A 26,719-nucleotide genomic window follows, 5' to 3' on the forward strand; every position below is an offset into this window, starting at 1 on the left:
CAAAACAATGAAGATGCTAGTTGGCTAGGCCTTAATTCTTAGTGAGAATTTAGATGAAAAACTGGTGAATGTCAAAAATAACAAAAGGTTCTATATGACATCTTATTTGGTATATCTGTTAGCTAGAAGAGCAACAAATTATCTAGGGTAGTTCAAAAGGGGCAACTTGCAAGATGCTAACATATGGCCTTATGTGGTATACCCCTATTTGGTGAGGAAAAAGCTTTTAGATCATAGCAAGGAATATAGAATAGTGAATGATGCCTTCATTTTTGCAATCATTCGATTCATTAAGGGATATTATGTAAAAATGATTTTAGAAGAGGCAATGGTAAAGATTACAAAAATAGGTTCCTAGTACATCCAATTCAAGACATTCACCTATTTAAGGGTAGTGGGTATGACTACGAATCCAAAGAATCTCCCTAGGTATACATGTGATAGACTCATATTGCTAGGGATTGCACAACTCTCATCTACATATGAGAGAGTAACTTGAAGAAACATAAGAAGACCTAGGTATGGCCCATCACTATAGGTCCATTTGGTGTTAAAAATTGTAGGATATCATGACTTTTGAGTCTGAATTAGATTAGTATCCCTTAGAGGATTATAGCTCTCATTGCCCCTATTTTGATAACATTAGCAGAGTTCAGTACTTGGCAGGAAAATAGTTCCAATATGTAGATGCCATAGAGGACCATTGGATGAATGTAGTGGATGAATATGAAACCTGAATAAAAAATTATTGTAGGATGACCCTCTATTTGGTAGGCAGTGCCTTAAAAATGAAGGTCCCATTAAAGATCATACAACAAGATACTGAAGAGATCTTATATCCCTTGTATAGCCAGGATAAGATAAATGATCAGCCGATGATGAATGTAGATATCAATCATAGGGCAAGGCATGTCATCCATTTAACTAAGGAATGGATCAAGATACCATTCAAGCTGGATCCAATTCCACAAATTATGGTTTTCCAAGCTATATCTCACCTAGTGAAAGGTAGAGGAGTGAAGGTGATAGTGCCAATATTCACAACTTAGTCTCTAATAAGGTTGGAAGTAGTACATCAACTTGATAGAGAAGTTGGATACTTCAAGGCACAAAAGGGTAAAAATAAAAGGAAAAGAACTTCCCCTCAACAAGTTGAGCCCAAAGAGGAGGCAACTCAAGCACTTGGGAACCAAGGGACAGAGAATGTAGAATGGGTAGAAAATGTAGAAGTCATCCAAACTAGGCATAATCCACTAGTGCCACTACTAGAATAGGGGTAAGGAGTTTAAGCAGAAGCATAGGAAGTATCTCAACCTACATAAGAGGAAGAAGCCTCACCATTGACTCCCAAGAAAAGAAAGATGAAAACTCCAATTAAAAGGAAAAGGAGACAAAAGGTGATAAGAAAGGTTATTCCTTTTCCATCAGTCTCAAAAGTTATTCGAAGGAAGAAGAAAAGGATGATGAAGATGAAGAGGATAACCTTTCCTTGAGTCAAAGGACTCATCTTGTTAGGGCCACAAAGGTAGAACATAGAAGAAGATCCATGAAAACACTACCATCCATTCCTACACAACCTATCTAGGTTACAATTTCAAAGGATGAGTTACAACAATGTATTGATCAACAAGAGAACTAAGGGGATGATTTCATTAAGATGTCAATTTTTTATTTCATTCCTGTAGGCACTAAGTTGGTAGGTGATAAGATAAGGGATATCCCAAAAAATCAACCTCCACAAGAGGATTGGAGTCAATTGCTACCTCATCCACAAGGACTTTCAATTTTTCCACTATTACCAAGTCAAGATTTATCTTGTTTGGATAGTAATGAAGAACAAGTACAAGCTAAACAGATAGAAGAGCCACAAAAAAGACCCATTGATTAAGTATTAGAGGAGGGAAAAATATATGAGGAACCTTAACAAATTTCCCAAGATACTAAGGTGAGGACTACAGACTCAACAAATATAGACATGCCTAACATGGATCTCTCACAAAAGGAGAAGACTTTAGAAAGGAGTGACAAGGGAAAAGGCCTAGCAGTACAAGCTCCTTCTTCATATAAGGATAAATCTCCTATGGAAGATACTCCAAGATGGTTGAGAAAAGAGGTGATGGTTAGACAAAAAAGGTAGCTGTATTATACCGAGGAAGAGGGAATGACAGAATTAATTCAAGCTCTTAAGAAACCTGAGCCACCCATAGGTGATGCACAAATATTGGCCTTTGTTATGAGTGATCAAAATTAGGACTTGTTTTCCCATGTTTCTATCCCTCCTCTACATGTAGATATAGAAGATTTGACCCCAAAAGATTATAAAATCAAAGAGGTCTTTCTTGGAAAACCCACTATGGATACTGCCAAATGAATGGTCACTATGGGAATCAAAGAAGTGTTTAGGCACTTAAAATAGGATGAGTCTAAATTGTTAAGCCTCTAGAAGTGGAATGAAATTCTAAGAGGTTATTTGAATGAAATATTTGGTCCATTGGATCTTGAAAATCCTAAGGAGACTTTAGGTGTGGTACTTGATAAGAGGGATAAGGAGAGTATAAAATTAGATCCATATTTGAAGGCTTGCCAACAATGGGGGTGAAGTTTTGAAGAAAAAGGCATGCAAATTATACAAGGAAATCTTAAACTACTACACCACATGTAGAATAATGTAGATAAGTTGGTTTCTATATTGAACCAGGATTTTGGGTTAATGGACAAAGTACATACCTAAGGTAAAGACTTGCAAGTGTTACAATCAATAAAGGGTTAGAGGTATTAGATGTTGATGGATGTATATACTAGAAATGAGTTAGATAAGATAGATAATTCGATAGAGAAGATTGTGGATGGTAATAAAGTAATGGAAACATTGCATGTTGATATTCATAAGCTCAAGGATAAAACTTAAGAGTAGATTTTGGAGGTAGAGAGACATTACAACAATGCTTGCCTTGACATTTTTGAAGATGATTCAAGGGATAAACTCATAACTATAAAAGAAGTTGTTGAACAATCTTCGAAGACTTTTCAAGAAGCTTCCACTGATGAGGATATTAGATAGGCATTTAAGATCAAAGAGGCATTGCTTGAATTAGATCGAAAATTGGTAGATTTTGTAGAGACTCATATAGAGGTGGCAAACTATTGAAAAAAGGTAAAGGATAAATATGATTCTTTATATTTTTTGCATGCAACCCAAGTGACAAAGATTATAGAGAAATTCAAGAGCAAATACCAAGACATAGCTCTGGTATGAAGGAGGAAAAAACCTAGAAGCTAGAATTTTAGTTTTGACACTTGGTAACATTTTTTGGACTTCTCTTCCAAGGTGTGCTTCCTAGGAGCACAAGGTGTGCAAGATGCACTTCTCCCAAGGTGCACTTCTCAAAAGGTGAACCAATTTTTTTTTGAAGAAGTTAGAGGAGCACCGAAAATTAACTACTAGTTCTAAATTTAGAGCTTTCCATGCATCAAAAATGAATTCTGATGGTAGTTCAACTCCTACAAACCTCCAAAGAAGGTTGAGATTCTATTTTTGGCATCTCTAGAGACACCTACAACATCTAATGGATTTCTTCTTAATATTCTCTCATGCTTTTTTTTTAAAGATATGTAAAGGCTCATGCTCCCATTAATTGATAAAAATAAGGGTGGTGTCCTACTTAGCACCAATTAGAGAGTCAGATGGTACATAAATAGATTTTTTGTATTAGTTTAGAAGCATATGTTTGCATGAAGAAATATCTCACTCTCAACACAAATTGAGAAGAATATTTCCTATAAATTAAGGAACTAAATATGTATTTTGGGCCATTATTTTGATGCAATAATATATGTTATTGGTGCTTTCATTCAAAGTGTAGATATTGTTGCCCAAGTGTGTTATATTTTGTGAATGTATGTTCATAGAATGTAATGGAGCCAATAGTTTTATTGCACTATTTGGATTGAGCAATCTCTTAATTCTAGTATTTTCTATGTGTTTACAAATTTTTCTGACATACTTAGTTGGAGAAGAGAACACCCTATTATTCTTGCATAACTTTTTGTCTCACATAAGTGCACTTTTTGTGGCCTTGCAATCTGATGAAAAGTGAAAGATCTTATGGTTACTGAATTCCCATTAACAATTGCATTAATGGAATTAAGGAAGCATTGCTCCTATTTTCATTGGTTACCTATCGATCTTTTCAAAGGCTTCACTCACAGATGTGTTGTTTCCATAGCTTATGTCCATTAGGGATTTACTTTTCAAGTTATTTTCTTAAACTTCTTGTTACCTTATCTTCATTATTTTCTTTTATAAACACTTGGTTAATTTAGGAATTCATATAGTTTCATAGTTAAAATTGCATTCATTATAAATAGAAAAATACAAAAATATATTTCTCTTTTTGTGTGGTTATTGTTTTGAGATAACATGCAGATTCCACATCTTATCTGGAATTGGCTAGAACCAAGAAAGGACTCCTTGTGAACACTCAAATTTATCTTCTACTAAGTGGATTCCAATAGGTTGGAAGATCACCCAAAACCTTGGAGTTGATCCTAGATTAACTTTTCAAGGGAGGAGTTCAAAAGGATTCCTCTCATTAAGCATCATGCAAAATGATAGCTCAACAAGTTGTAATCACACAAATAAAACCTAATATTTTCTTTCTTCTCATTGTAAATAGTTTGTGTTGAGATCCTTTTGATAGAGGTTGACCTAACAATCATTCAAAGACTTAATTGTTTGTATAATTCCTTTAACTGGGTGACATTCTAAATGGAATGATCAAATTCCTCTTACAAGGCCACTCCTAATAGGGTTATTAAATCCTCTAACTAGGTCACATTTAACAATGTGTATTGTAACTTTTAATAGGGTTGGCTCCTAACAAAACTCACTTGGAAAGAGTGAAAAAGAGTGACATGTTGCTAGTGGTTTTCTCCAAATTGGATTTCCATGTAAAATCGTAGTGTCAAACTGTGATGAATGTTTACATTTGATAATATTTTCATTGTGCAATGATAGTTAAATAGTAAAGATCAAGACAACAAGATAATCTAAGAATAGTGTAGTGTTTAATGTTTAATTGTTCATGTGGTACATATAGACCTTGAGTAACTGATTCACCCCCCTCTCTTAGTTATTTTAAACATTTTAAACAATTGGTATTAGAGCTCATTTCTTAAAGAGAAAAGTTTGAAGGTACTTAAAGCTAAAGACTATGACAAACAAGAGAGATGTACCCCAAGCTGAACAAGGAGACCTTTCCTACATGGAAGACCTTGATGAAGCTGCACATATCTAATATTAGTGATGTTGCTATCAAATTTCTAGACAATGAATATGTAGAAGTAAAAGATTTTCCTCTAACTACTGAACAAATCAAACAAAAGTTAGAACATGACCAAGAAATATTGTGCAATTGCATCATCCCTAAGCTACATTTAAATTTGATGACCTAAAAGACTCCAATACTACAAAGAAGATGTGGGACATTTTGAAGACCATATATGAAGGTGATGACAATGTTCTAAGAGGTAAATTAGAAAGACTAAGAGGTAAATTTGATGACATGAGAATGATGGAAGGTGAGAATGTAGTACAATATTACACAAGAGTCAAAGAGGTTGTTAATGCTATTTGAGGTGTAAATGAAGAAATCAAAGATGAAACAGTGATAAGGTATTGAGGACTCTACTCTCTATCTATGCCATTATAGTCTCTACAATCTAAGAACTAAGATGCACACTAGGTAACAACTTGACTTTAGAAAGTGTAATTCGTAGACTTACTACTTTTGAGATGTCTAACTTTGATAACTACACACCTACTACAATTGAATCTTCTATCAAGTCACAACTTGCTCTTAGCAAGAAGAAAGAGAAACATGAGAAGAGTGAAAGTGATAGTTTGGATGATGAGATTGATGAATTTAAAGCCTTTGTTGCAAAAAGGTTTGGAAGGGGAAGAGGTAAATACAAAGGTAATTTACCTATCATTTTTCTTTCATGCAATAAAGTTGGTCATATTGTTGCTAGATGTCCTGATAGAGAAGATAAGGATGAAAGGAAGGAGAGAAAGTATAAAGAAAGAAGAGATGACAAAGACTACAAGAGAGAAATCTTGTTATATTTCTAGAGAAATGACTGATAATGAATCTAAGAGCAATGATGATGACGTTGTCTATGTTGTAATAAAAGATTATGATGAAGATGGTAAAACTACATTAATTTCTTATGTGAACAAAAGTGATAGATGGATAATTGATAATGGATGATCCAATCATATGACTGGCGATAAAGAAAAATTTGAAGATATTGGTCCATACAATGGTGGATGTGTTAAATTTGGTAATGATATCTCATGTCTTATAAAAGGTAAAGACATTATTCAACTGGCTGACAAGATATCATGTGACAATGTTTACTTGGTTAAATGACTTAACTACAATTTGTTGAGTATTTCATAGATGAAAAAATTAGGTTATAGAGTTAAATTTCATAGAAAAAAGGCCAAGATACATGATAGTGATGGTAAGTTGATTGGAGCTAGTGAGAAAACAAGAAGTAACTTATTCTATCTGGACCTATCAAGTAAGACATGTATGTTTGCACTACAAAAAGATGTTTGGCTATGGCTCAAAAGATTATGTTATATAAATTTTGGAAATGTTTTGAATATCAGAAAGATGAAGAAAGTGAGAGGATCGCCTGAACTAAAGATGCCTGACAATGCTATGTATAAATAGTGTCAAATGGGAAAGATGAAAAGGTCTAGTTTCAAGAGTAAGACATATACTGCTAATGATATTTTGGAACTAGTTCATACTGAGCTATGTGGACCAATTGGTGTTATAAATTATTGTGGATATCAATATTTCATTCTATTTGTAGATTAATATTCTATAATGATGATTATGATATTTCTTAAAGCTAAATCTGATGATTTTCAGTTATTCAAGTGGTAGTTAGCTTAAGTTGAAAACAAAACAAGGAAGAGTCTAAAGTGTTTAAGATCTGATAGAGGTGGTCAATTCATCTAACATGAGTTCAATACATTCTATAATGATAGATGAATCAAAGGGTAAAAGCATAAACCTAAGTCACCCTTTTGTAAAGGAAAAGGCTAACAAAAGTATACTTGTTCAGCTTCAATGATATAAAATTGGTATTATTATTTTGAATTTGAAAATGAAGTAGACTAATGAAATGTATAGAAATAAATGAAGTTTAGGATTATAATCTTTAATAACTATTTGGAATAAGAATTGATATATTTTTCTAATTTTTATAGATAATTTTTTAGCTACTGAAAAACATTAAAAATTAGGGGTCTAGTTCCTACCACAAAACTATATGGAAATAAAATTATTTCTCTTTGATCTCACACTATGTTATTGATAACATATAGAGCTAAAACAATCAAAATCAAATTTGGACATATGTTTTCTCTTTTATAAATATTCAAATTTCAACTCACCTTAAATCGATTGTTTTCATCTCACACCACATTTTTGAAAACAAATCTATTCTAACTAGGAGAAAAATTACAATTCTAGAAGAGGACTCTCTCCTCTAGAATGCCATATAATTTTTTAAAAATTTTGATATGATTTAATATTTTTTTCTTTCTCAAAATTAATATCTTTTCATGTGTTAAAATACATGCTTGTAGAATTTTTTAATTACAATATACTTTATCTAATTAAAATATTGTAAACTCTATATGAGAATATTCTTGAATCTAAGCTCTATAAAATGGTGTTTATATGTTATCTAAAAATTATCATAAAAAATAATAACATGTATTGAAATGTCAATTTTTTGAAATAATTTTATTTATTTAGTAATTGGATACAAACCAGTATAAAAATATATATTTGATAGATATTTCCAATTGGAAAAGTGTGAGACCATATATAACTTAACTAGAATGACTTTATCTAGATCATATATTTGAAAAAAATGGTTTTTAGATAGAAATACTCAAATTTGGTCATTCTAATAAGTCAGCCTGAAAGGTGACACAACTTTGTACTTTTACCCTAGAAGCCAGATGTTAGCACCAAGGACCCCTCCTTAGAATGGGATAGCTAAAAGAAGAAACAAATGAATAATGAATTGTGCAAGAACACTAATGATGGAGAAGAATGTGTCATAGAAATATTGGAGAGAAGCGGTTAGTGCTATTGTATATACCCTAAATAGAGTTCAAGTCAATAAAGGTACAAATGCTATACCTTTTGAACTATGGTATGGCTATGCTCCCAGTGTTAAATATTTCAAAATATTTGGTAATATATTCTGTATAGTGAAATATAGGAGGAAAGGAAAGCTTAATGCAAAAAGTGATAAAGGCATATTCCTAATTTATTCTACTAAAAGCAAAGCTTATAAGTGTTTGAATTCTAACTATAAAAAAGTTGTGAAAATTGAAAATGTCAGAGTTGATAAGTTTTTAAAAAGAGATGATACTTCATATAATGAAGAACCTGAAGACTATAGTGCATTCATCTATGTGGATGATAATGATCTCAGTACTCAAAGTGAATAGACAAGTCAAGCTGGAAGTTCCCATTAGACAGGAAATGATGGAATGCAATTGCAAATTATTGAATAGTAGAGAGTGGGTGTCAAGAAATAGACTAAAGATGTCGGGTCAAAGATAGGCAATATTGACAATCAGATAGTGAATGTCGAGAATTCAAAAGCTGCAATAAAACCTAAACAAGGAAGAGGAAATGAACCTAAGATTATTTTTCTAGATAAACCTAAAGAAGAACTAAGAAAAAAACTAAATGTGTTAGAAAAATATGTGAGAAGACATTAAAAACCTAATCAAATCATTGGAGATGTTAAATAAAGTATAATGACAAGAAGAAGACTCAAAGGTGATACATGCTTATTATGTTGTTTTGAGCCAAAGTCAATAAATGATGTCATAGACAATGAAGAGTGGATTCATGCAATGAACAAAGAAATTGACTAGACTGAGAAAAAAAATACTTGGACCTTAGTGCCAAGACATAAAGACAAAAATGTCATTGGGAAAAAGTGGGGTTTTAGAAACAAGATCAATGAAAATGGTGAAGTAATAACAACCAGGCAAGACTGGTATGTAAGGGTTATGCACAAGAAGGAGTTGATTATGTAGAAACTCTTTCTCTTGTGGCTAGACTTGAAGGAGTTAGAACTCTTCTTGCATACTCAAGTGACAAGAATTTTAATGTAGATCAAATGAATGTCAAATCTACATTTTTAAATGGTATACTAGAGAAAGAAGTATACATTGAACAACCTGAAGGATTTGTAGATCTAGACAAAAGGAACATGGTATGTAAACTAAATAGATCTTTTTATGAATTGAAGCAAGCCCCAAGAGCATGGTATGAAAGACTACATAATTATTTAGTGAAAATTAGTTTTGAAAGGACAAATGATAACAACTTATATTTGAGAAATCATAAGAACAAAGAAGTACTATTATCTAAGATATTTGTTGATGATATCATATTATGAGAATGAGAAGCATTATGTAAATTATTTAATGATGAAATAAAAAAGAAATTTAAAATATCTATGTTTCATGAAATCAAATTCTTTTTTGGATTACAACTATATCAATGAAGTTTTGTATTTTCATTTCACAATCCAAATACATCAATGAAATATTAAAAACTTTTGGTATGGAAGATTCAAGGCCAGTGCTCACACCTATGTCCTCAAGACATAAGCTATCTAAGATGATAATTCTACTAGTGTGAACTAGACCCTATACAAAACCATAATCAGAAAATTGCAATATGTTGTCCACATCAAGCTAGATATTACTTTGGTAGTTGGGATAGTTACTTGATTTTTAGAAAATCCTAAAGAGAATCACATGATGGTTGTGAAAATGATATTGAGATATTTGAAAGGCACAAAAGGATATGGACTATATTACAAGTGAAGTGATAAATTTGAACTGAAGGTTTTCACTGACTCAGATTGGGTTGGAAATATTGATGACAAAAAAAGAACTAGTGGAGGTGCATTCTTTCTAGGAAAGAGATTGGTGTCACGGACAAGGAAGAAGCATAATTATATTTCCCAACCAACACCTGAAGCCAAGTACATGATAGCTATAGTGAATTATTCAAACATAATGTGGATTAACCATTTGTTGAAATACACGAAGAAGAAATTACAGATGCAGTAGTTATCTATTGTGATAACACAAGTGTTATCAACATTTTAAAGAATCTAGTGATGCATACTAAGAAAAAGTACATTGTTGTAAAGTATCACTACTTGAGAGAATTAGTTCAAGACAAAGACGTTAAGCTAGAATATGTGAATAAAAAAGAACAGATTGTTGACATACTCACAAAACCATTACCCAAAGATGCTCATGTATATCCTAGAGGTAAACTAGGGGTGATTCCCCTAACTAAAGCTACTTAAGAAGACAAGGTGTATTGTAATTGCATCACATGTGCTAATTAGAACATTCTATACAGTTGTGCAATATAGCTCTACTTTGGAACATGCCTAGGGTAGAATACTTCAATACAACATAAAAATATCAATTATAGATAGATGACAAGTATGAACCAAACATGTGAAATCTACATAATTTAGATGCATGAAGAGTTTTGAAACTAAGATAGCTACATGTCTTTGGCATTGTTGTCAAAGAGATTACTAAGAAGTCAAAACTAAGGGAGAGTTTACTAAGAAGAGTTAAGATCTAAATATGTGGAGTATTAAGGAAGAGATTACTGAGAAAAGAGATAAATATAAACCTAAGAGGGAGAGAATCATGAAAGTTATGCATTGATGAGAACTAGAATGTATCTAAGAATATTGGTCACTCATGGAAGTGAAATATTTTGGATTGTATGGTAGTAGTATTCAGATGTTTGAGATGTTGTCATCAATGCCAAAGAGGGGGATTATTGGAAACTTACAATTGGAACAATTTTTGCTTTGTCATTGATGTCAAATCTATGGATGAGATAGATTGCTACTTGATCTAAATGTCATATCTATTTGATTAATGAAGAGGATTTGAGAAATTACTCATAATTATAGCATCTAGAGGAGACGTTGAAGTTATGAAAAGAAAGTTATAATGGAAATTTGATTAGATAGAATTTGATAAAGAAAACTATTTTTTTATGTCGAGAAAGCTAAGCTAAGTTGATAAAAAGAATAAAATGCTAAGGAGTGTTGAGTAATGCTAGTGTCCACTGAGCTATAGTTAGTGCCAAGAAAATCTAGTGTTGAATAAGCATTAGCATTGACTGAGCAAGTTAGTTGATACTGAGCTAGAAGACTTTACAATGACCAAGTATTTTAGTGTTGACTGAGTATCAAAATTTTAAAGATTTGCAAGTGATAGTAAAAGAATAAATTCAAATAAATTGTAAGATCAAACTAGCTTAGTTGATTTCTTGGGAGATGTAAAATGTATTAAAGATAATATTGATGAGTTGGATCATTAAATTAAAGAAGCCGATTAGGTAAATACCTAACAGATGAATTCTAGAGAAGTTTCTAGAGGATGATGAAGAAGATAAATAGATGCATCAAATCAAGTTGAATCAAATCATAAACCCTAAGATCTACAGTGGATGTAGAAAATGGTAAAGCACGAATTACTTGTTTAAGGAGATACAAAATTGAACATTTAGTGTCATGTTTATTCAAGCCTAGTTGAGCCTACGTAGTGTGTGTATGAGTGAATTTGTATGTGAAGAGAGTTATATAGAGCAATTTTGATCAGAAACACACAAGAGCATGAACCTAAAACTCAAGGAGAAAGTTTGCAAATACCATGTTGTTGTTGATAAGTGAATTAGAATAGAAGGTTCAAGTGTTGATGGGAAGAGTGGACTGATTTCTTGAAGGGTGACCAAGTAGATTAAGATCAGAGATGATAATGAAAGGCTTATCAGTAAACCAACATAAGGATTAAACAAAGATTTGAACCTAGAAAATGAGTTGTAATCACACAAATCAAACTTGTTATTTTCTTTCTTATCATTGTAAACAGTTTGTATTGAAATCCTTTTGATAGAGGTTGACCCTAAAGCCATTTGAAGACTTAATTTTCACTATAAATCCTTTAACTGGGTTACATTCTAAATGGAATGATTAAAGTCCTCTTACAAGGCTACTCCTAATAGGGTAATTAAATCCTCTAACCAAGTCACATTTAATAGTGTGTACTGTAACCTTTAACAAGGTTGGCTCCTAATAAAGCTCACTTTGAAAGAGTGAAAAAGAGAGACATGTCGCTAGTGATTTTTCCTAAACTAGGTTTCCACGTAAAATCCTAGTGTCAAATTGTGATGAATGTTTACATTTGATAATGTTTTCATTATGAAATGCAAGTTATAGTTTTTGAAAATTTTATAGTAAAGACTAAGAAGCAGCAGGATAAGTAGAATAGTGAAGTGTTTAATGTTTAATTGTTCAAGTGGTACATATAGACATTTCTCAGTATCATTCAAAAACTCATTTTTGATAGAGGTAAGTCTATGTTGTGGAACTTGAATTTTAACAGACTTAATGTTGTCAATATGTTGTTAATGTGCTTCTAGTATGCTAATTAAACTACAAGCCAACAGGCTCTTGTACTATTATTCTTAAAAACAAAATATATGAAAACCCAAATGGAACTTCTATCATCCAAAGACAACAAATTTTCTAAGTACAAAGAGACCTTTAGGCCTCATTTCATTGTTGGAATTAGACAAGAATTGGGATTCTTAATCCCATAAAATTTCAAATCTCTTGTTTGGGTGCACAAAATTGGAATTAGGATTTGGAGAAATGTGGATTTGGTGTTCCGATTTGATCCCCAAAAGAAGAATTTCAACTCCCCTCAAATACTTGTTATTTGGAATTCACATTTTAAATCCCATTTTCCCAAAATGAGGATTCCAGATAAAATGAAATTCAATTGGGTTTTACATGTAGATTATTAATTTACATTTTAGTTTAGGTCAATTTGCTTTAACAAACACATACTTTCTTCTTTGCATGAGGTTTTTCACATTTGGTGTCATTATTTCTTCCTAGGTTACAATTGTTCATTATTTCTTATCAAGTTATAGTCATCCATTATTTCTTCCCAAGAACTAGTGACATCCATTGTTTCTACCTCCAGTCATCCACATTTGCAACTATTGCTACACTCAACATATGACCAATTGTAGACATACTAGCCACCTCTCTCAATTGAATGTTAACTTTTTTCTAGAATTGTTCTATTTAGGGATCGATTCATTTCATCTATGTGAACACCAAATCTCTCTACAAGGTCCAATATTTTATTTTAACACCAATAATTTTAAGTAGTTTAGTATTTTTTTTTAAAATGGTGAAATACTTTAATCTTAGTTTGAATAAGTATTTTGGTAAAATTTGTATGTAATTGTCATTTCAAATCATTTTGAAAGACTAGTGATTTGATGCAATTCAAATATTTTTTAGAGCTTCTTGTGATTCCAAAAGATTACATAGATTTTAGGGAAATTTTCCATACAAATTGGGGTGCTTTGTTTGAGATTCCACATTTTCCAAAATTCAATAGTTCCACATTTTATAGATTGCATGCCAAAGGTTGCAATTCCAATGCCCATCATTTATTCAAAAAAATTAAGAGCTTCCTCCCAAAGTCAAATTTATATGCATATCTTGCAATCACATTCAATAAAGATGGCCATAGTTTTATTCTTGATGTATTTTTTCTTAGAATTATAAAACCCACCCCAAATTAGTGGTGTATATAGATGATTCTAGATATTTAAATGGACTGGGAAAAATCTTGTTGTCATTCTATATTCTTATTCAAATTTTTGGGCTAAATTTTGGGGAGTCTATTTAACAACAGCTTCAAATGATGACAGTGTTTGAATCAAAGTAGTTTTAAATTCTATTAGTGAAGTTGATTCTATTGAAAATGCCTCAATAGCTAAGAAAAACAATACAACTATGGATGGTAGTAGAAAAGATCAAATGGTGTACAAATAATAAATGTCAATCATTCCCATATTAACACTTTATTTAAAACCTACCCAAGTAGATACACTGAAGGCCAATAAATGAAGCTGAGAATTTTTTATAAAAACGATTAAACATTTATTATGATTTTGATAAAATAATAGTCAAACAAAATAAAAGGAGTTTATCCAAACATTACATTGATCATGGAACAAGCAAAAACTTGGCAAAATATTATTTTGAAAAATAAAAGTATGACAAAAGTGTTATTTATTTTTTATAGACTATTAAATTTAAAAATTCCTTTTGGTCCCTACACATTCTTGACTACTTAATGAATCAACTACTATGTGATCTTTACTTGTGGGCCAGTGGTATAATATTCTATAGTATTGTATTTAATTCTAATAACTATACTTATTCACTTAACTAGAAGGTAAGTACTTAGCCACTTAGTGGAACTTGTTTATTTGGTAAGATCTTATATAAACTATGCCTTGTGCTTTTTTTCTAACACATATTCCAAGAATGATTTGGGTGTTTTTAAGGGCACTATCTATACAGGGGCCAAAATGCACTTATATGAATTAATTATAAATTTTTATATGAATGTTAATTTGTTAAAAAATTAAAAAAAATTAGTTATGGAGGTGCATTTTGGTCCCTATATAGCCAAAACCGTTATTTCGGGGGTCCTTCAGCAGTGGCAAAACTATTGGTGAATGAGAAATGGTGCTTTCCCGGTGAGCAGTCATACTCAAAATAGCATGTTTAGCTTATTATATTGTACCATGGATCTCATACTGATCCATCACCATGTAAACTGAAAAAGATTTAATTTTGATATACTTTAGTTAAAAAATCTAAAATGATAAAACATAACATGTAAATCAAAAAGAGCTCTTACTTCAGCATAACCATGAAATGCAAATTCAAAGATGAGAAGAAATGAGTAAGTGAAAGTTATGCCCTCGAAAGCGAGAAAATCATACTCCACGAAGGGAGATATTTGTATTTCCAAAAGTTTGTGGAAAATGAGAGACTCTAAGGAAGAATAATGACCCACGATTTTTTTGACGAATATTCCTTTTCAATTAATAAAATTTACTAAGATTACAATTCACAAAAAAGGGCCAGGGAATACAAGATCACCCCTCAAAAGAGTTCAATCGGCCAAAGCTGAAATAAACAACATGGCCGCAGCCAAAAACTATAAAATATTGATAAAAAAAAAACATTTAAAACAACCTCATGCTGCCAAGGCAGTACCAGCAGAGGGAGGAGGATCATCTTTATCAGGAAATCCCCATGCATCAATGGGATTGTGAGGCAGACTAGGAACAGTCCAGCCGTCAGCAGCATCTGCAGGATCTGGGGTAGTTGCAATCTCTGCATCCCTCTTGTCTGGCTGTGGAGGAGAAATTGCCAAGGTCAGCTAGGGAAACTTGTCAGAGTGCACCTGTCCAGGGGGAGGAGCCGAAGATCAGCCAAAACCCCGCCCAGGGGGGGTGGGGGGAGCTGCGGACCAGCCAGAACCACCACGTGGTGGGGAAGCGAAGCGACACCTCCAACCGCCATGACCACTGCTAGGAGAGCAGTGGCGGGGACCCTGGGAGTGCGGCATGTGCAAATGGTGGCCAGAGGACTGGAATCTAGAATGACAATTGTGAGATGAGGAGGCATTAGCCGAGGCATCCGGAGGCACTCTGGCAATGGTACAAGGAGCATTGCTCTAGTGGTTTAACAATTCCTGTAAGTGGGCAACCTCCAGGGCAACTTTATTAGCTTGCACCTGTATCTGCATAATCACATTGTTACAAATGCATGCCTTAGTGTACATTGCAATGTTAACATCCAAAAAATTGTGAGGGAATAAAACTGCATTCCTATCTTTCCATAGAGAAAACAAAATTTCCATCCTGAAAGTATGCCAAATCGAGGAAAACTTTGGAGGAAATTTGGGGGAATCACCCAGTAGGATCAAGTGCCATGAAAAAGGTTCAGGCCTGAAAGGCTTGAAAAAATCATGAATCCAGTGCCAATAATTCTGAGCACACTTGCAAAATCAAAAAATATGCAAAAAGGCCTCAGGTTGGCCATAGAAGGGGCATCTGTGATCAGGAACCCTAATGTGCTTGAGTCGAGGCCCTAGGGGAAGACCTTGGAAGGAAAGGCACCAAGAAAAGTGAGCAATCTTAGGTTCTGTAATGGCACTCCAAATGGTGTTGAACCATTTTCTCCATTGAGAAAGAGAAGAATGCAAATGCCACCGTTGATTAAGCGTGTCCACCATTGGAAGGTGGGGCGAAAGCCATCTATATCCCATATTGGGCTTATAATTGGTAAATGGAGTGGCAGGAAACCACTTCCAATCATACCACCAAGGTTGAACAGACTGAATCCCCACTTTATGAAGTAAGTGCACAGGGATGGAAGACAACAGAAGGTCATAAGTCTGGCGATCGGCATGAACAAGGGGGAGTTGAACTTGCATATCCTCCCAAGACTTGAAATTCATGGTGACTCTTGGAAAAATGTCCTTGGTAGTGCGAATGCCATGTTTAAAGAAACACAGAGCACTGGCACCTTGAGTCTTGGCAAGAGGAATACCTTGGAAGGCAAACAAGGGAGACCACCAAATGTTCTGCTGATTTAATTACAACCCATTATGAAACTCATCACTAGCCCAATGAACCCAAGGTTTAACAGCTTCCCAAGCTTTCCAAATGCTCTTTATAACAAAAGAGCCCTGTATGACCACTGGTTCATGCATAGTGAGAAGAGTCTAAAAACCAATCCCCTTCCACGTCGGTCTGTTAGCAGGGAAGCCTAAAGAGATGCAATGCCTGACAAGAATTTTCCAGGCTTCATCTCCAAAAAGAGCTTTGATAATCCATTTAGAAAAGAGGGCAAGGCCCTGCTTTCGAGTGGAAAGCAGGCCGAGACCCCTAGATTCCCTTGGGAGACAACAAAAATCCCAAGCAACTCTGTGAAAACCATGATGGTCAGAACCAGAGGCCCAAAGAAAATCTCTGAGCAAACATTCTAATTTGAGATAGGAAGCTTTGGAGGGAGCCCAACAAGAAGAATAATACACATGGGTGGTAGCCAAAATCTTAGAACGAATCTAGAATTTACCAGCAAGAGAAAGTGGCTTAGTGATCCAATAATCAAGCTTTTTGCTAATCTTTGTAAGCACCGCATTCCAAAGTTCCATAGGGGAAGCCTGGAAAGCAAAGGGAATGCCAAGAAAGCAGAAAATTTCTCCATGAGTAACCCATTTCCATTGGAATTGGCTGAGCCAATGTGGAGTTGGAAAAAATGACTGTCAGTAGCAGAGCGTTTTATGCCATTGAATGGCAGAGCCAAAGGCTTGACAAAAAGTGTCAAGATAATTTAAAGCATTTTTTATGTTTTCTTCATCTTCAAGAAGAGTAAGAAAAGACTCATCAGAAAAATGACCATTGACTAACTGGAAGGAAGAATCAGGCAAGGAAATGCCATGAACTAGCCCTGAAGACACAGAGTGAGCAAGTAAATAACCAAAACCTTCAGCAGCAAGGACATAAAGCGTTGGAGCTAACAGACAACCTTGTCTGATGGAACGAAAAAGTCCAAAAGCTTCAGATTGCGAATTATTGATGGTGATGCAAGCATTAGCATCACCAAAGAGCATCTCCATGGATTGAAGGAAATTGGAACCAAAACCCAGAGCCTGAAGCATAGCCAAAATGAAAGGCCATTCAATGCGATCATAGGCTTTAGCAAAATCTATCTTTAAAAAGATAGCCTAATGCTTGGACTTACGGGCCCATTCCATACCTTCCTAGATAGCAACGATGTTGTCAAGAATATACCTAGATTTGATGAAGCCAGTTTGTTCAGGCTGCACAATTAGAGGAAGCATATGGCAGATTTTGAGAGAGAGCGCCTTAGCAATGATCTTATAAGACACATTCAGGAGGGTGATGGGCCTCCAATTGCAGATGTCCTCAGGATCACCAGCTTTAGGTATGAATTTAATATTGCCTTTATTTATGATTGCTCCTAAGCTTTTAGAATGGTATGCTTCAAGATAGACTTTGTGCAGATCAGGACCAATTTGCTCCCAAAGATGTTTGTAAAATTCATAGGGAAATCCATCACACCCAGGGGATTTTTCATTTGCTATGGAGTAAACTACCTCTTTAAGGTCTTGGAGGGAAAGAAGTTGCTCACAGAAAGTGCATTGCTCAATCGCGAGGTGGTTTGGAGAACAGTAATACACTTTCTGAGAGCATCCTCCTGAGCAACCGAATGGCCCTACGAAGCAAAAACGTTCTCATAGTGAAGAACAAAATCTTGCAGTATGTTTGGTAGACTAGAAAGAACATCAGTTCCCTATTTTATCTTTTTAATCCCAACATTGGTATGACAGACTCAGAGAGCCCGGAAGAACTCCTTCGAGGCTTTGTTGCCAACCTCCAACTAGTGGAGACGGGCTTTGATTTGAGCTCCTCAGGCAGCATAGTTATCAGCAATTTGCTTTTCATGGTGAAGCTTGGCAAGATAAAGTTGAAGACCCACATCAAAGGGGTTAAAGGTGAGCACTTCAGAGGATTTTTTGAGGGCAAGGGTGTTGGCTTCATAAGATCATTTTTTGAAAATTTCCAGCTGACGCTCGTAGATGCACAAAAAATGAGCTGTTCTGGTAATGACATTATTCCACCATTGAATCCAACCTCGATGGGAATGTGGACGTGGTTCCAAATTCTAGACATGTTGTATGTGGGAGATGGTGGAGGCATGCAATAGCACAAACGTGTTGAGGAAGAATTGAGACTTAACCACTTTGGGGACAGCTGTTTGCCAAGAAATGCCAAAACAAATGGGATAGTGGTCTGACAACGTCACATCTGTCAGGGGAATGACAGGTAGATCACGATGTTCAAAAAAGTAAAAAAAACATTGGGCCGAGATCATAGCACGATCAAGACATTAAATTGAACCAAGTGTGCCAAGCCCCATTATCATGATAGCGGCTAGTATTGGGATCAAAGAGGCCCAATTTATGATGCATGTAAAACCAGGCTTCTCTTTCCCCAGCTGTCCAATGGAAAGGCAGAATGCCATCTTTGTCAGAGGCCACTTCAACCATATTGAAGTCTCCACACAAGACCCAAGTAGCTGGCAACAGGTTGTCAGCAAGCCAAACCCACATTTGAGCCCTTTCCACAACATCATTGGAGGCATAAACATTAATGACTCCAAAAGAATGATTGTTAATGGATAGCAAAAGCCAAATAATACGGTGTGTGGGGTCAGAACTGTGTGAAATAATAGTAGAATGAAGGCAAGGTGACAGGAGAGTAACTACACCACCTCGGCCAGCTTCATGCTGAGAAGAAAACATGACGCTATCCTGCCAAATGACGCGGCATGCAAGATAAAGCATGAAACCAGAAATCTTAACTTCTTACAGGCAAAGAAAATCTAAATTCACAAGTCTATGACGGGTATCTCGGACATAGAATTTTCTCAAGATGTCTGTAAGACCTCGAACATTCCAAGAGAGGAATTTCATGAAAACTCTTCCATATCATCCTTGTCCTTGAGAGAGGAGTCACTATTCTGCAAAAAGGTAGAAATCGGGTGAAAGTCAGATGGGAAATCCTCTAGACTTACAGCCTACTATTTGACCCCTGATATCTCTGCACGTCTAGGAGGACTACGAGAATGCCTTGTTGCTAGTGGTACTATGGAAGAGACAGCAAGAGGACAATGAGCCCCAGCCAAGGACAAGGTCCTGGCGGCTGCCTTAATCCCCTGCAAACCAGTAGGGTTTGAAACCTATGAAACCAAAACAAGTGCAATAGAAGTCGCTGGCATCTCCACGCTAGCAGGTGCTGACACTTCGGTGGAAGTAGGAGGAATCGTAGTAACTGCCGCATAGGATGGCTTGGGGGCCAAAGGATTCAAGGCAGGCTTGCCTTTGCGCCCAACAGTAACCCATTCTTCTTTTTTTCCTTCGACCTACTTAACAGGCATCGCTTTAGGCTGGGGTTTAACCCTAGGTGTGGCCAAAGGGCAATCCCTGATCTTGTGTTCCACAAACTGGCACCTATAACAAGTGTTAGGTAGGTTCAAGTAAAGCACCTTCTGTGCGAAGGTTTCAGTGCCAATCTAGATTTCTAATGAATCCTTGAGATCTTTAGAAAGATCAACTTCAATGCAAACACGCTGCTGAGGGCGAGCATTAAAAAATTTCTTTGGCTCCTTGGTAACAACTTTTCCAAGTGCTTGGGCAATAGACTCAATAAAAGGCCAGCAAGGCAAAGGGTAGACCTGGAAATTCAACCCAAACAGGAATCCTAAGCTTTTTATCATCCGAGACAGAAAAGCCTCGAGACCATTTTTGAAAAACAAGCAGAGAGGAATGCACAAACCAAGGGTCATTGGTAAAAACCGCGTCTGCTTGCGATGGGTTAGCAAAGTGAAATAAAAAAAACCTTTGGTAAGGTTTTGCACAGCGTCAAGGCGGACTCCATGAGGAGTCCATCTTTTGTTGACCCATTCTCTGAGCATAGCTTCAGGGGGAGTCCTACCAACAAAATACTCTATCAAGGTATGTTGTTCTAACCAGTCACATGCAGCATCAAATTCTTGCAAAGGAAGGACAATATTAGGATTACCTCATGGAAAACCTTCGGGACAAACTTGTGCGGGCATTTTTTCGGTGGTGGCGCCATGGCAATCTGAAGCAGCAACGTGAACACCAGAAACAACTGGTTCACCGCTGGCTGGAGCCATTATATCCTAACCTAAAGCTCCCACAGTAAATGTGGTATGACAAGTGTTGACAGAAGGTAAGTCCAAGCAAAAGGCCATACACAAAAAAAATTGAAAGTTTTCACGAAGCAAGAAAACCCTAGCATAGAAAAAAAACTCCTAGCGCTCTATCAATGACCCACGATTGACTTGACAAAATTTGTGGGCTCATACGTCGAATCACTAAACCATGATTTTGAATATGCAACATAATCGTTGGTCTTACCAATCACAGGGTGCGTTTATACCTTAACCAACGAAAGTGATGTTCAAAGATCATGATGCTCTTGGATTTATCATTGGTTAAGATAAAAAAAAGGCAAATTTTAATATCATCATTTGAAAATAGAGTGTTTATTCCTTTAAGTATTTTTTGACTTACTCATATTTTTTCCTAATCTAGATAACATATTTGATGTTTAAAATGAAGACTTTAAAAATTCCATTGATTATGTGAGTTCATTGCTCCAAAATTTACCAACTAAATTTGACAAGAAAAAACATCTTAGTGAATGTATTAAGAGATTTAGAAAAGATGTCGAGTCATCACTCACTTCCTCTTCCAAATTTAAAGCAATACCTAGGTCAGAAAACATTTCTATGAGACGAATAACACCATGGTTCAGTCCAAGAAAAATGCCCAAATGTCATTCTACTCAACAAAGGTGTAATACCATTTGTCAAAACATAAGTGTAAAATTTGAGCAAGAAACCTTTCAATTCCCCTCTAGAGGATGTAAAAAGAAAAAAGAAAAAAAAGTGCATTAATCACTCAGGTATAGCAATACAAAAAAAAAAAAACTCTTAGAATCAGGGGACAAGAAGGTGAGTACATTCATTCAAAAGTGTTTTGTTAATTTATAGAAGTATAATTTTTATTATCATTTAATATATTGATTATATGTTGAATTGTAGGTTTGTATGATCAAGAATGTACTCCACAGTGTTGGTTACCTTTTTCAATTGATCTAAACCAAACAATAACAAGTGAAACACACTTCGTAGATGGTATCTTTTAACTATTTAATTTCTTTATCTATTTGTTGATAGAAAATTAATCTATCATGTATCTAACATATTTTCTATAATATTCAAACAAATTAGATATAATGTGTGAAGATGACACATCAATGGTGAATGTTACCTCTGACAAAACATTTCAACAATCCATTTCAGGTAATTGGCATTGTGAATATTTATATACTAGTTACATTATATATTTTTACACTTGAAAATGTTATCTAGATTGATTCTAATTAAATGTGAATGTTATTTTAGATTCCAATGTTCGAAATGAAAACGGACATATGTTATCCTTTTGTATGTATCCCAACCAAACATCAACAACAATGGATGGAATGCAAATTGTATATGGTATGAAAATTATTAAATGGATTTTATTTTGAATCTTTAATTTTTATTTGGTTCATTAAGTTTATGTTTTAAATGTGTGTGTATTATAAATTTAAATGATAAAGTAGAAGAGCATATGTTTCCATATTTTGTTGATCTCAACCATACACCAATGGATGATGCAATGCAAATGGGGGATGGTAAAAAAATCATGAAGTAAGATTTAGTCAATTTTGAATATTCAATTTTTATATTTGTTTTATCTAAGTTGATTTGTGAAATGTACATGTTTTTGCAGTGTTAATCGATCAATAAAATAGTCAACAACTATATTTGGATCTTAATCAAGAAACATCAACATTAGTAAATGTAGTAGTAACTAGAGATGATGAGAACATTATGATATTCAAAATTAATAAATTTTGAATCTTTCTTTTGTTAATTAGTTTTATAACTAGCTCATGGCTTTATAGGTATGGATGATACTATAATGGAGAGTCATGGTAATATCTTTTTGGATAATCATTTTTTGAATTAGTGTAATAAGAGTTATCTAATGACCCTTTTAACTCTATTCAAAATTTGACTCTTGGAGATAATACCTTGTTGATGAATATAAATATTTTATATACTTTTGAGTGGGACAAGTAGTGAGTCTTTTAAAAATCGACTAACTTTCTTAGGAGATTTTAACCATTTTATCTAAATAAATAAAAATTAATGTATAAGGGTAAAATAAATTTACAATATACTAAATTGTATATTAAATTCTTAGTGAAATAATTTATTATAATAGTTTTGTAAATTGAATTTGACTTAATTACATCAATAAAATAATGTTCTAAATTACCATATTAACATAAATATCTTTTGATTTGTTATATGTTAAAACGTGATAAGCATAATGTTCAAAAAATATATTTATTTATTATCTTATTTATCAAAAAATATATAATAAATTTTAAAACAAATTAAAAATAAATTGTATAATATCTCTTTTTTCATTTACCAATATTTGAAATAGAAATTAAAAAATTAACTTATGTATGGAAATTACTTTTTAAATTATTTTTAAAATATTTTAAAATTATTTCTATTTATTTTAACTAAAATTGTTCATGAACATCTATCATCGAATAGTTAAGTTTCCTAGCTTTTGATTTATCTTTATTGGTTAGAGTAAATCTTATTGCTAACATTATGAATGTGACACTATTATTATTTTATTAATTTTTTATAAATAAATAAATAAAATAACTTAATTTTATATTGATCACTAATATTTAATTTTAATCTCTTAATTTAGTTTGGTCATTCTATTTAATATTTGGTTTAAATCTTTAGTCTAAAATAACTTTATTATTATCTCTTGATTTAATTTTGAGCATTGTAAGCTCACAGTTTTAAATTTATCATATAGTGTTTAATATAGTGTTTCAGTTCATTAAAAATCAACTCACAAAAATGATACCAAGTTTACCATGAGTAAACTTGGAGCACACTGGATAGTAAGCAGGACAAAGAAAAATGATACCAAGTTTACCATAAGTAAACTTGGAGCACACTAGATAGTAAGCAGGACAAAGAAATAGCGACTTGAATGCGACGGGGGATGGCATATGGAAATGCTATGATGGATGGGACGCATTGGAAAAGAAATGAGTCAGCTAGATAGCCGCGGAAAAACTATTGGTGGATGAGACATGGTGCTTTCCTAGCGAGCAGTCATACTCAAAATAGCGTGTTTAGCTAATTATATTGTATAGCAGTCATTATCTCATATCGATCCATCATCATGAAAACTGAAAAAGATTTATTTTTGATCTACTTTAGTAAAAAAATCTGAAACGATAGAACATAACATGTAAATCAAAAAGAGCCCTTACATGTAAATTCAAGGATGAGAAGAAACGAGTAAGGGAAAGTTATGCCCTCGAAAGTGGGAAAATCATACTCCACGAAGGGAGATATTTGTATTTCTAAATGTTTGTGGAAAATGAGAGACTCTAAGGAAGAAGAATGACCCACGATTAACTTGACAAAATTTGTCGGCTCATACGTCGAATCGCCAATCACGGGGCATGTTTATACCGCAACCAACGAAAGTGATGTTTAGGCTGAACCAGCATCGAATTGGAATTATGGCCAATGAAGGCAGATATTTGTAACTTACAATATTTGTAGCCTTTGTGGAAAATCATATCCCACGAAGGGAAATCTTTGTATTTCCAAAAGTTTGTGGAAAATGAGAGACTCTAAGGAAGACTAATGACCGACGATGGACTTGATAAAATTTGTGGGCTCATACCTCAAATCGCTAAACCATGATTGTGAATATGCGACATAATCGGCTGGTCTCACCAATCACGGGGCGTTCTTAGATCGCAACCAACGAAAGTGATGTTTAAGGTAAACAAGCATCGAATGTCTAAATCGTTAAAGTATCACTTCAATTACGTGAGGAATTCGACTTGTCTAATCTGTTACGTGTCTTCCTAGTGTTCACACTCTTAAAGACATAAACATGGCAAACTACAGAGTTCTTCAGTGTTACAATGTGCCTATATAAAGTCACTTGTTGTCCTCTAGGAGACAGCCCAATTTAGTGAAAAAGAGAAATGGAGTGTTCTAAGCTAATGAGCGTTATGGGTTTGATATGTTTAAGTATTCCCATAGTGGCATCTTCTTCTCTGGGAGAGTCCGGATTTAGAGTCAATCTGACTCGCAGAATAGAAGGGGGCTTCAATTCTACCGAGGGATTATGCTCGGCTGTCGATCGAAGCAAGAAACGCATGAATGCGATTGAGGCGTTTGTAAAGCAGCAGATAGCCAGGGCACAATTAGATGCTGAAATGCCCGTTCAAGCTGGGACTAGAGAATTTCTGATGAGCATTGCTGTGGGAACACCCCCTGTGAGCTTCGAAGCGATTGTTGACACGGGAAGTGATCTTGTTTGGACCAAGTGCGAGCCTTGCCAGGACTGCTCTCAATCTACGCCAATCTTTGACCCCTCCAAATCATCTTCCTACTCTAATGTTTCATGCACTGACTCTCTCTGTGAGGCTCTTGGTACTTTCAAAACTGCATGCAATCCAGACTGTGCTTTTAGGTACACCTACGGCGATGGCTCTCAAACAATCGGTGACCTGGCAAAGGAGTCCGTTTCCGTTGGCAGCGCCAGCGACGGCCTGTTTGCGGGCATTGTTTTTGAATGCGGCCATGACAACCAAGGTTTCATCTGTCTCTATGCGGACGGTCTTATGGGGCTCGGAAGAGGTGATCTCTCGCTCATCTCTCAGTTGGGCTCCAAGGTAAATAACAAATTCTCCTACTGTCTCGTCTCCAGAACTGACTCATCTTCGCAAACAAGCCCTCTTATTTTCGGTGACGGCGCTTCCTTGAACGGAGCTAAGACGATCTCTTTCATTACGAACAGTGCGAGTTCTTCTTTCTGGTATATTCCTCTTACAAGAATTACCGTCAATGGCAACGCCATCGATATTCCGGCCGAAACATTTGATCTAGGATCGGACGGTAGCGGAGGCATGATCATCGACTCAGGAACCACCCTTACCTATCTAGTCCAGGCTGCGTACGACCCAGTGGAGGAAGCAATTCAGTCGGCCATTAGTTTGACTCCAACAGACGGCTCTTCCGTGGGGCTTGATCTGTGTTACCAGACATCCAGTGACATCACACTACCAACCGTAGTCTTCAATTTTGAAGGGGGCGTGGATTACGAGCTTCTAGGCGACAATCTTTTCGTTCAGCAGTTCGGTCTCTTGTGCCTCGCCATGGGTGGCTCCAGCCAAATGTCCATCTTTGGAAATGTACAGCAGCAGAACTTCCACATCCTGTACGACAATGCTCAGAACACTCTCTCCTTCATGCCCGCCAAATGTGATTCTCTTTGAATAGTGAATCATCCTCTTAATCTGCTTTCTCTTCGTCTGCCTCTTCTCCTTTTATTCCTCTTATGATAGTTTTCTTAAAACTTCCAATATAATTATGCTCTGTACCATATTCTCTTTAGGTTTTCTGCATGGCCTCATATAATATATAATCTGATATAGTTGCCTTTCAATGTTTCTTATGTCTTTGAGCTTTTAAATATCACGTGCACTATCTGACAACATTATTTTGAGGGAATGCAATGTCCATTTATCCAGTCTGATGGAATGGAAGGAAATTACTTTTGCAATTTGCAAAACACAATTTTATTTTATTTTTTGTTAAATTTAAAGTGAATGATAACAATTATGAGTAAACTTATATAATTAGACTTCACCTTTTGATACTATTGTAGAATACTTGCAAACATTAATGGACTGAATTCTTTAACAATAAACATAATCTTTTTAAGCAAACAACACGTAAATAAATTATAGATTTAAAAAATGAATGTACCAGTAAAATAAAATAGACCAAAAATTATCTTTTTAAATAAAAAGAAACAAGATTCACATAACTTTCTCTCTGACTCTCGAAGATGAGATAAATATATTTTATATAAGTAAAGTAATATTAATATTCGATTAGAAGAATCTATACATTGTATAATTTTATATCTTTC

The 26,719-nt window shown here is 34.7% G+C and overlaps 1 pseudogene; it reads left to right on the forward strand.

The window, feature by feature from the left end:
- The first annotated feature begins 24,764 nt into the window (after positions 1-24,764).
- On the forward strand, positions 24,765-26,060 carry LOC149568329 (aspartic proteinase nepenthesin-2 pseudogene; annotated as a pseudogene).
- The last annotated feature ends 659 nt before the right edge of the window (positions 26,061-26,719 follow it).

This window comes from Cupressus sempervirens, chromosome 3, assembly GCF_028749045.1.
Source record: "Cupressus sempervirens isolate cs-2001-9-10 chromosome 3, ASM2874904v1, whole genome shotgun sequence".
Lineage (NCBI taxonomy): Eukaryota > Viridiplantae > Streptophyta > Pinopsida > Cupressales > Cupressaceae > Cupressus > Cupressus sempervirens.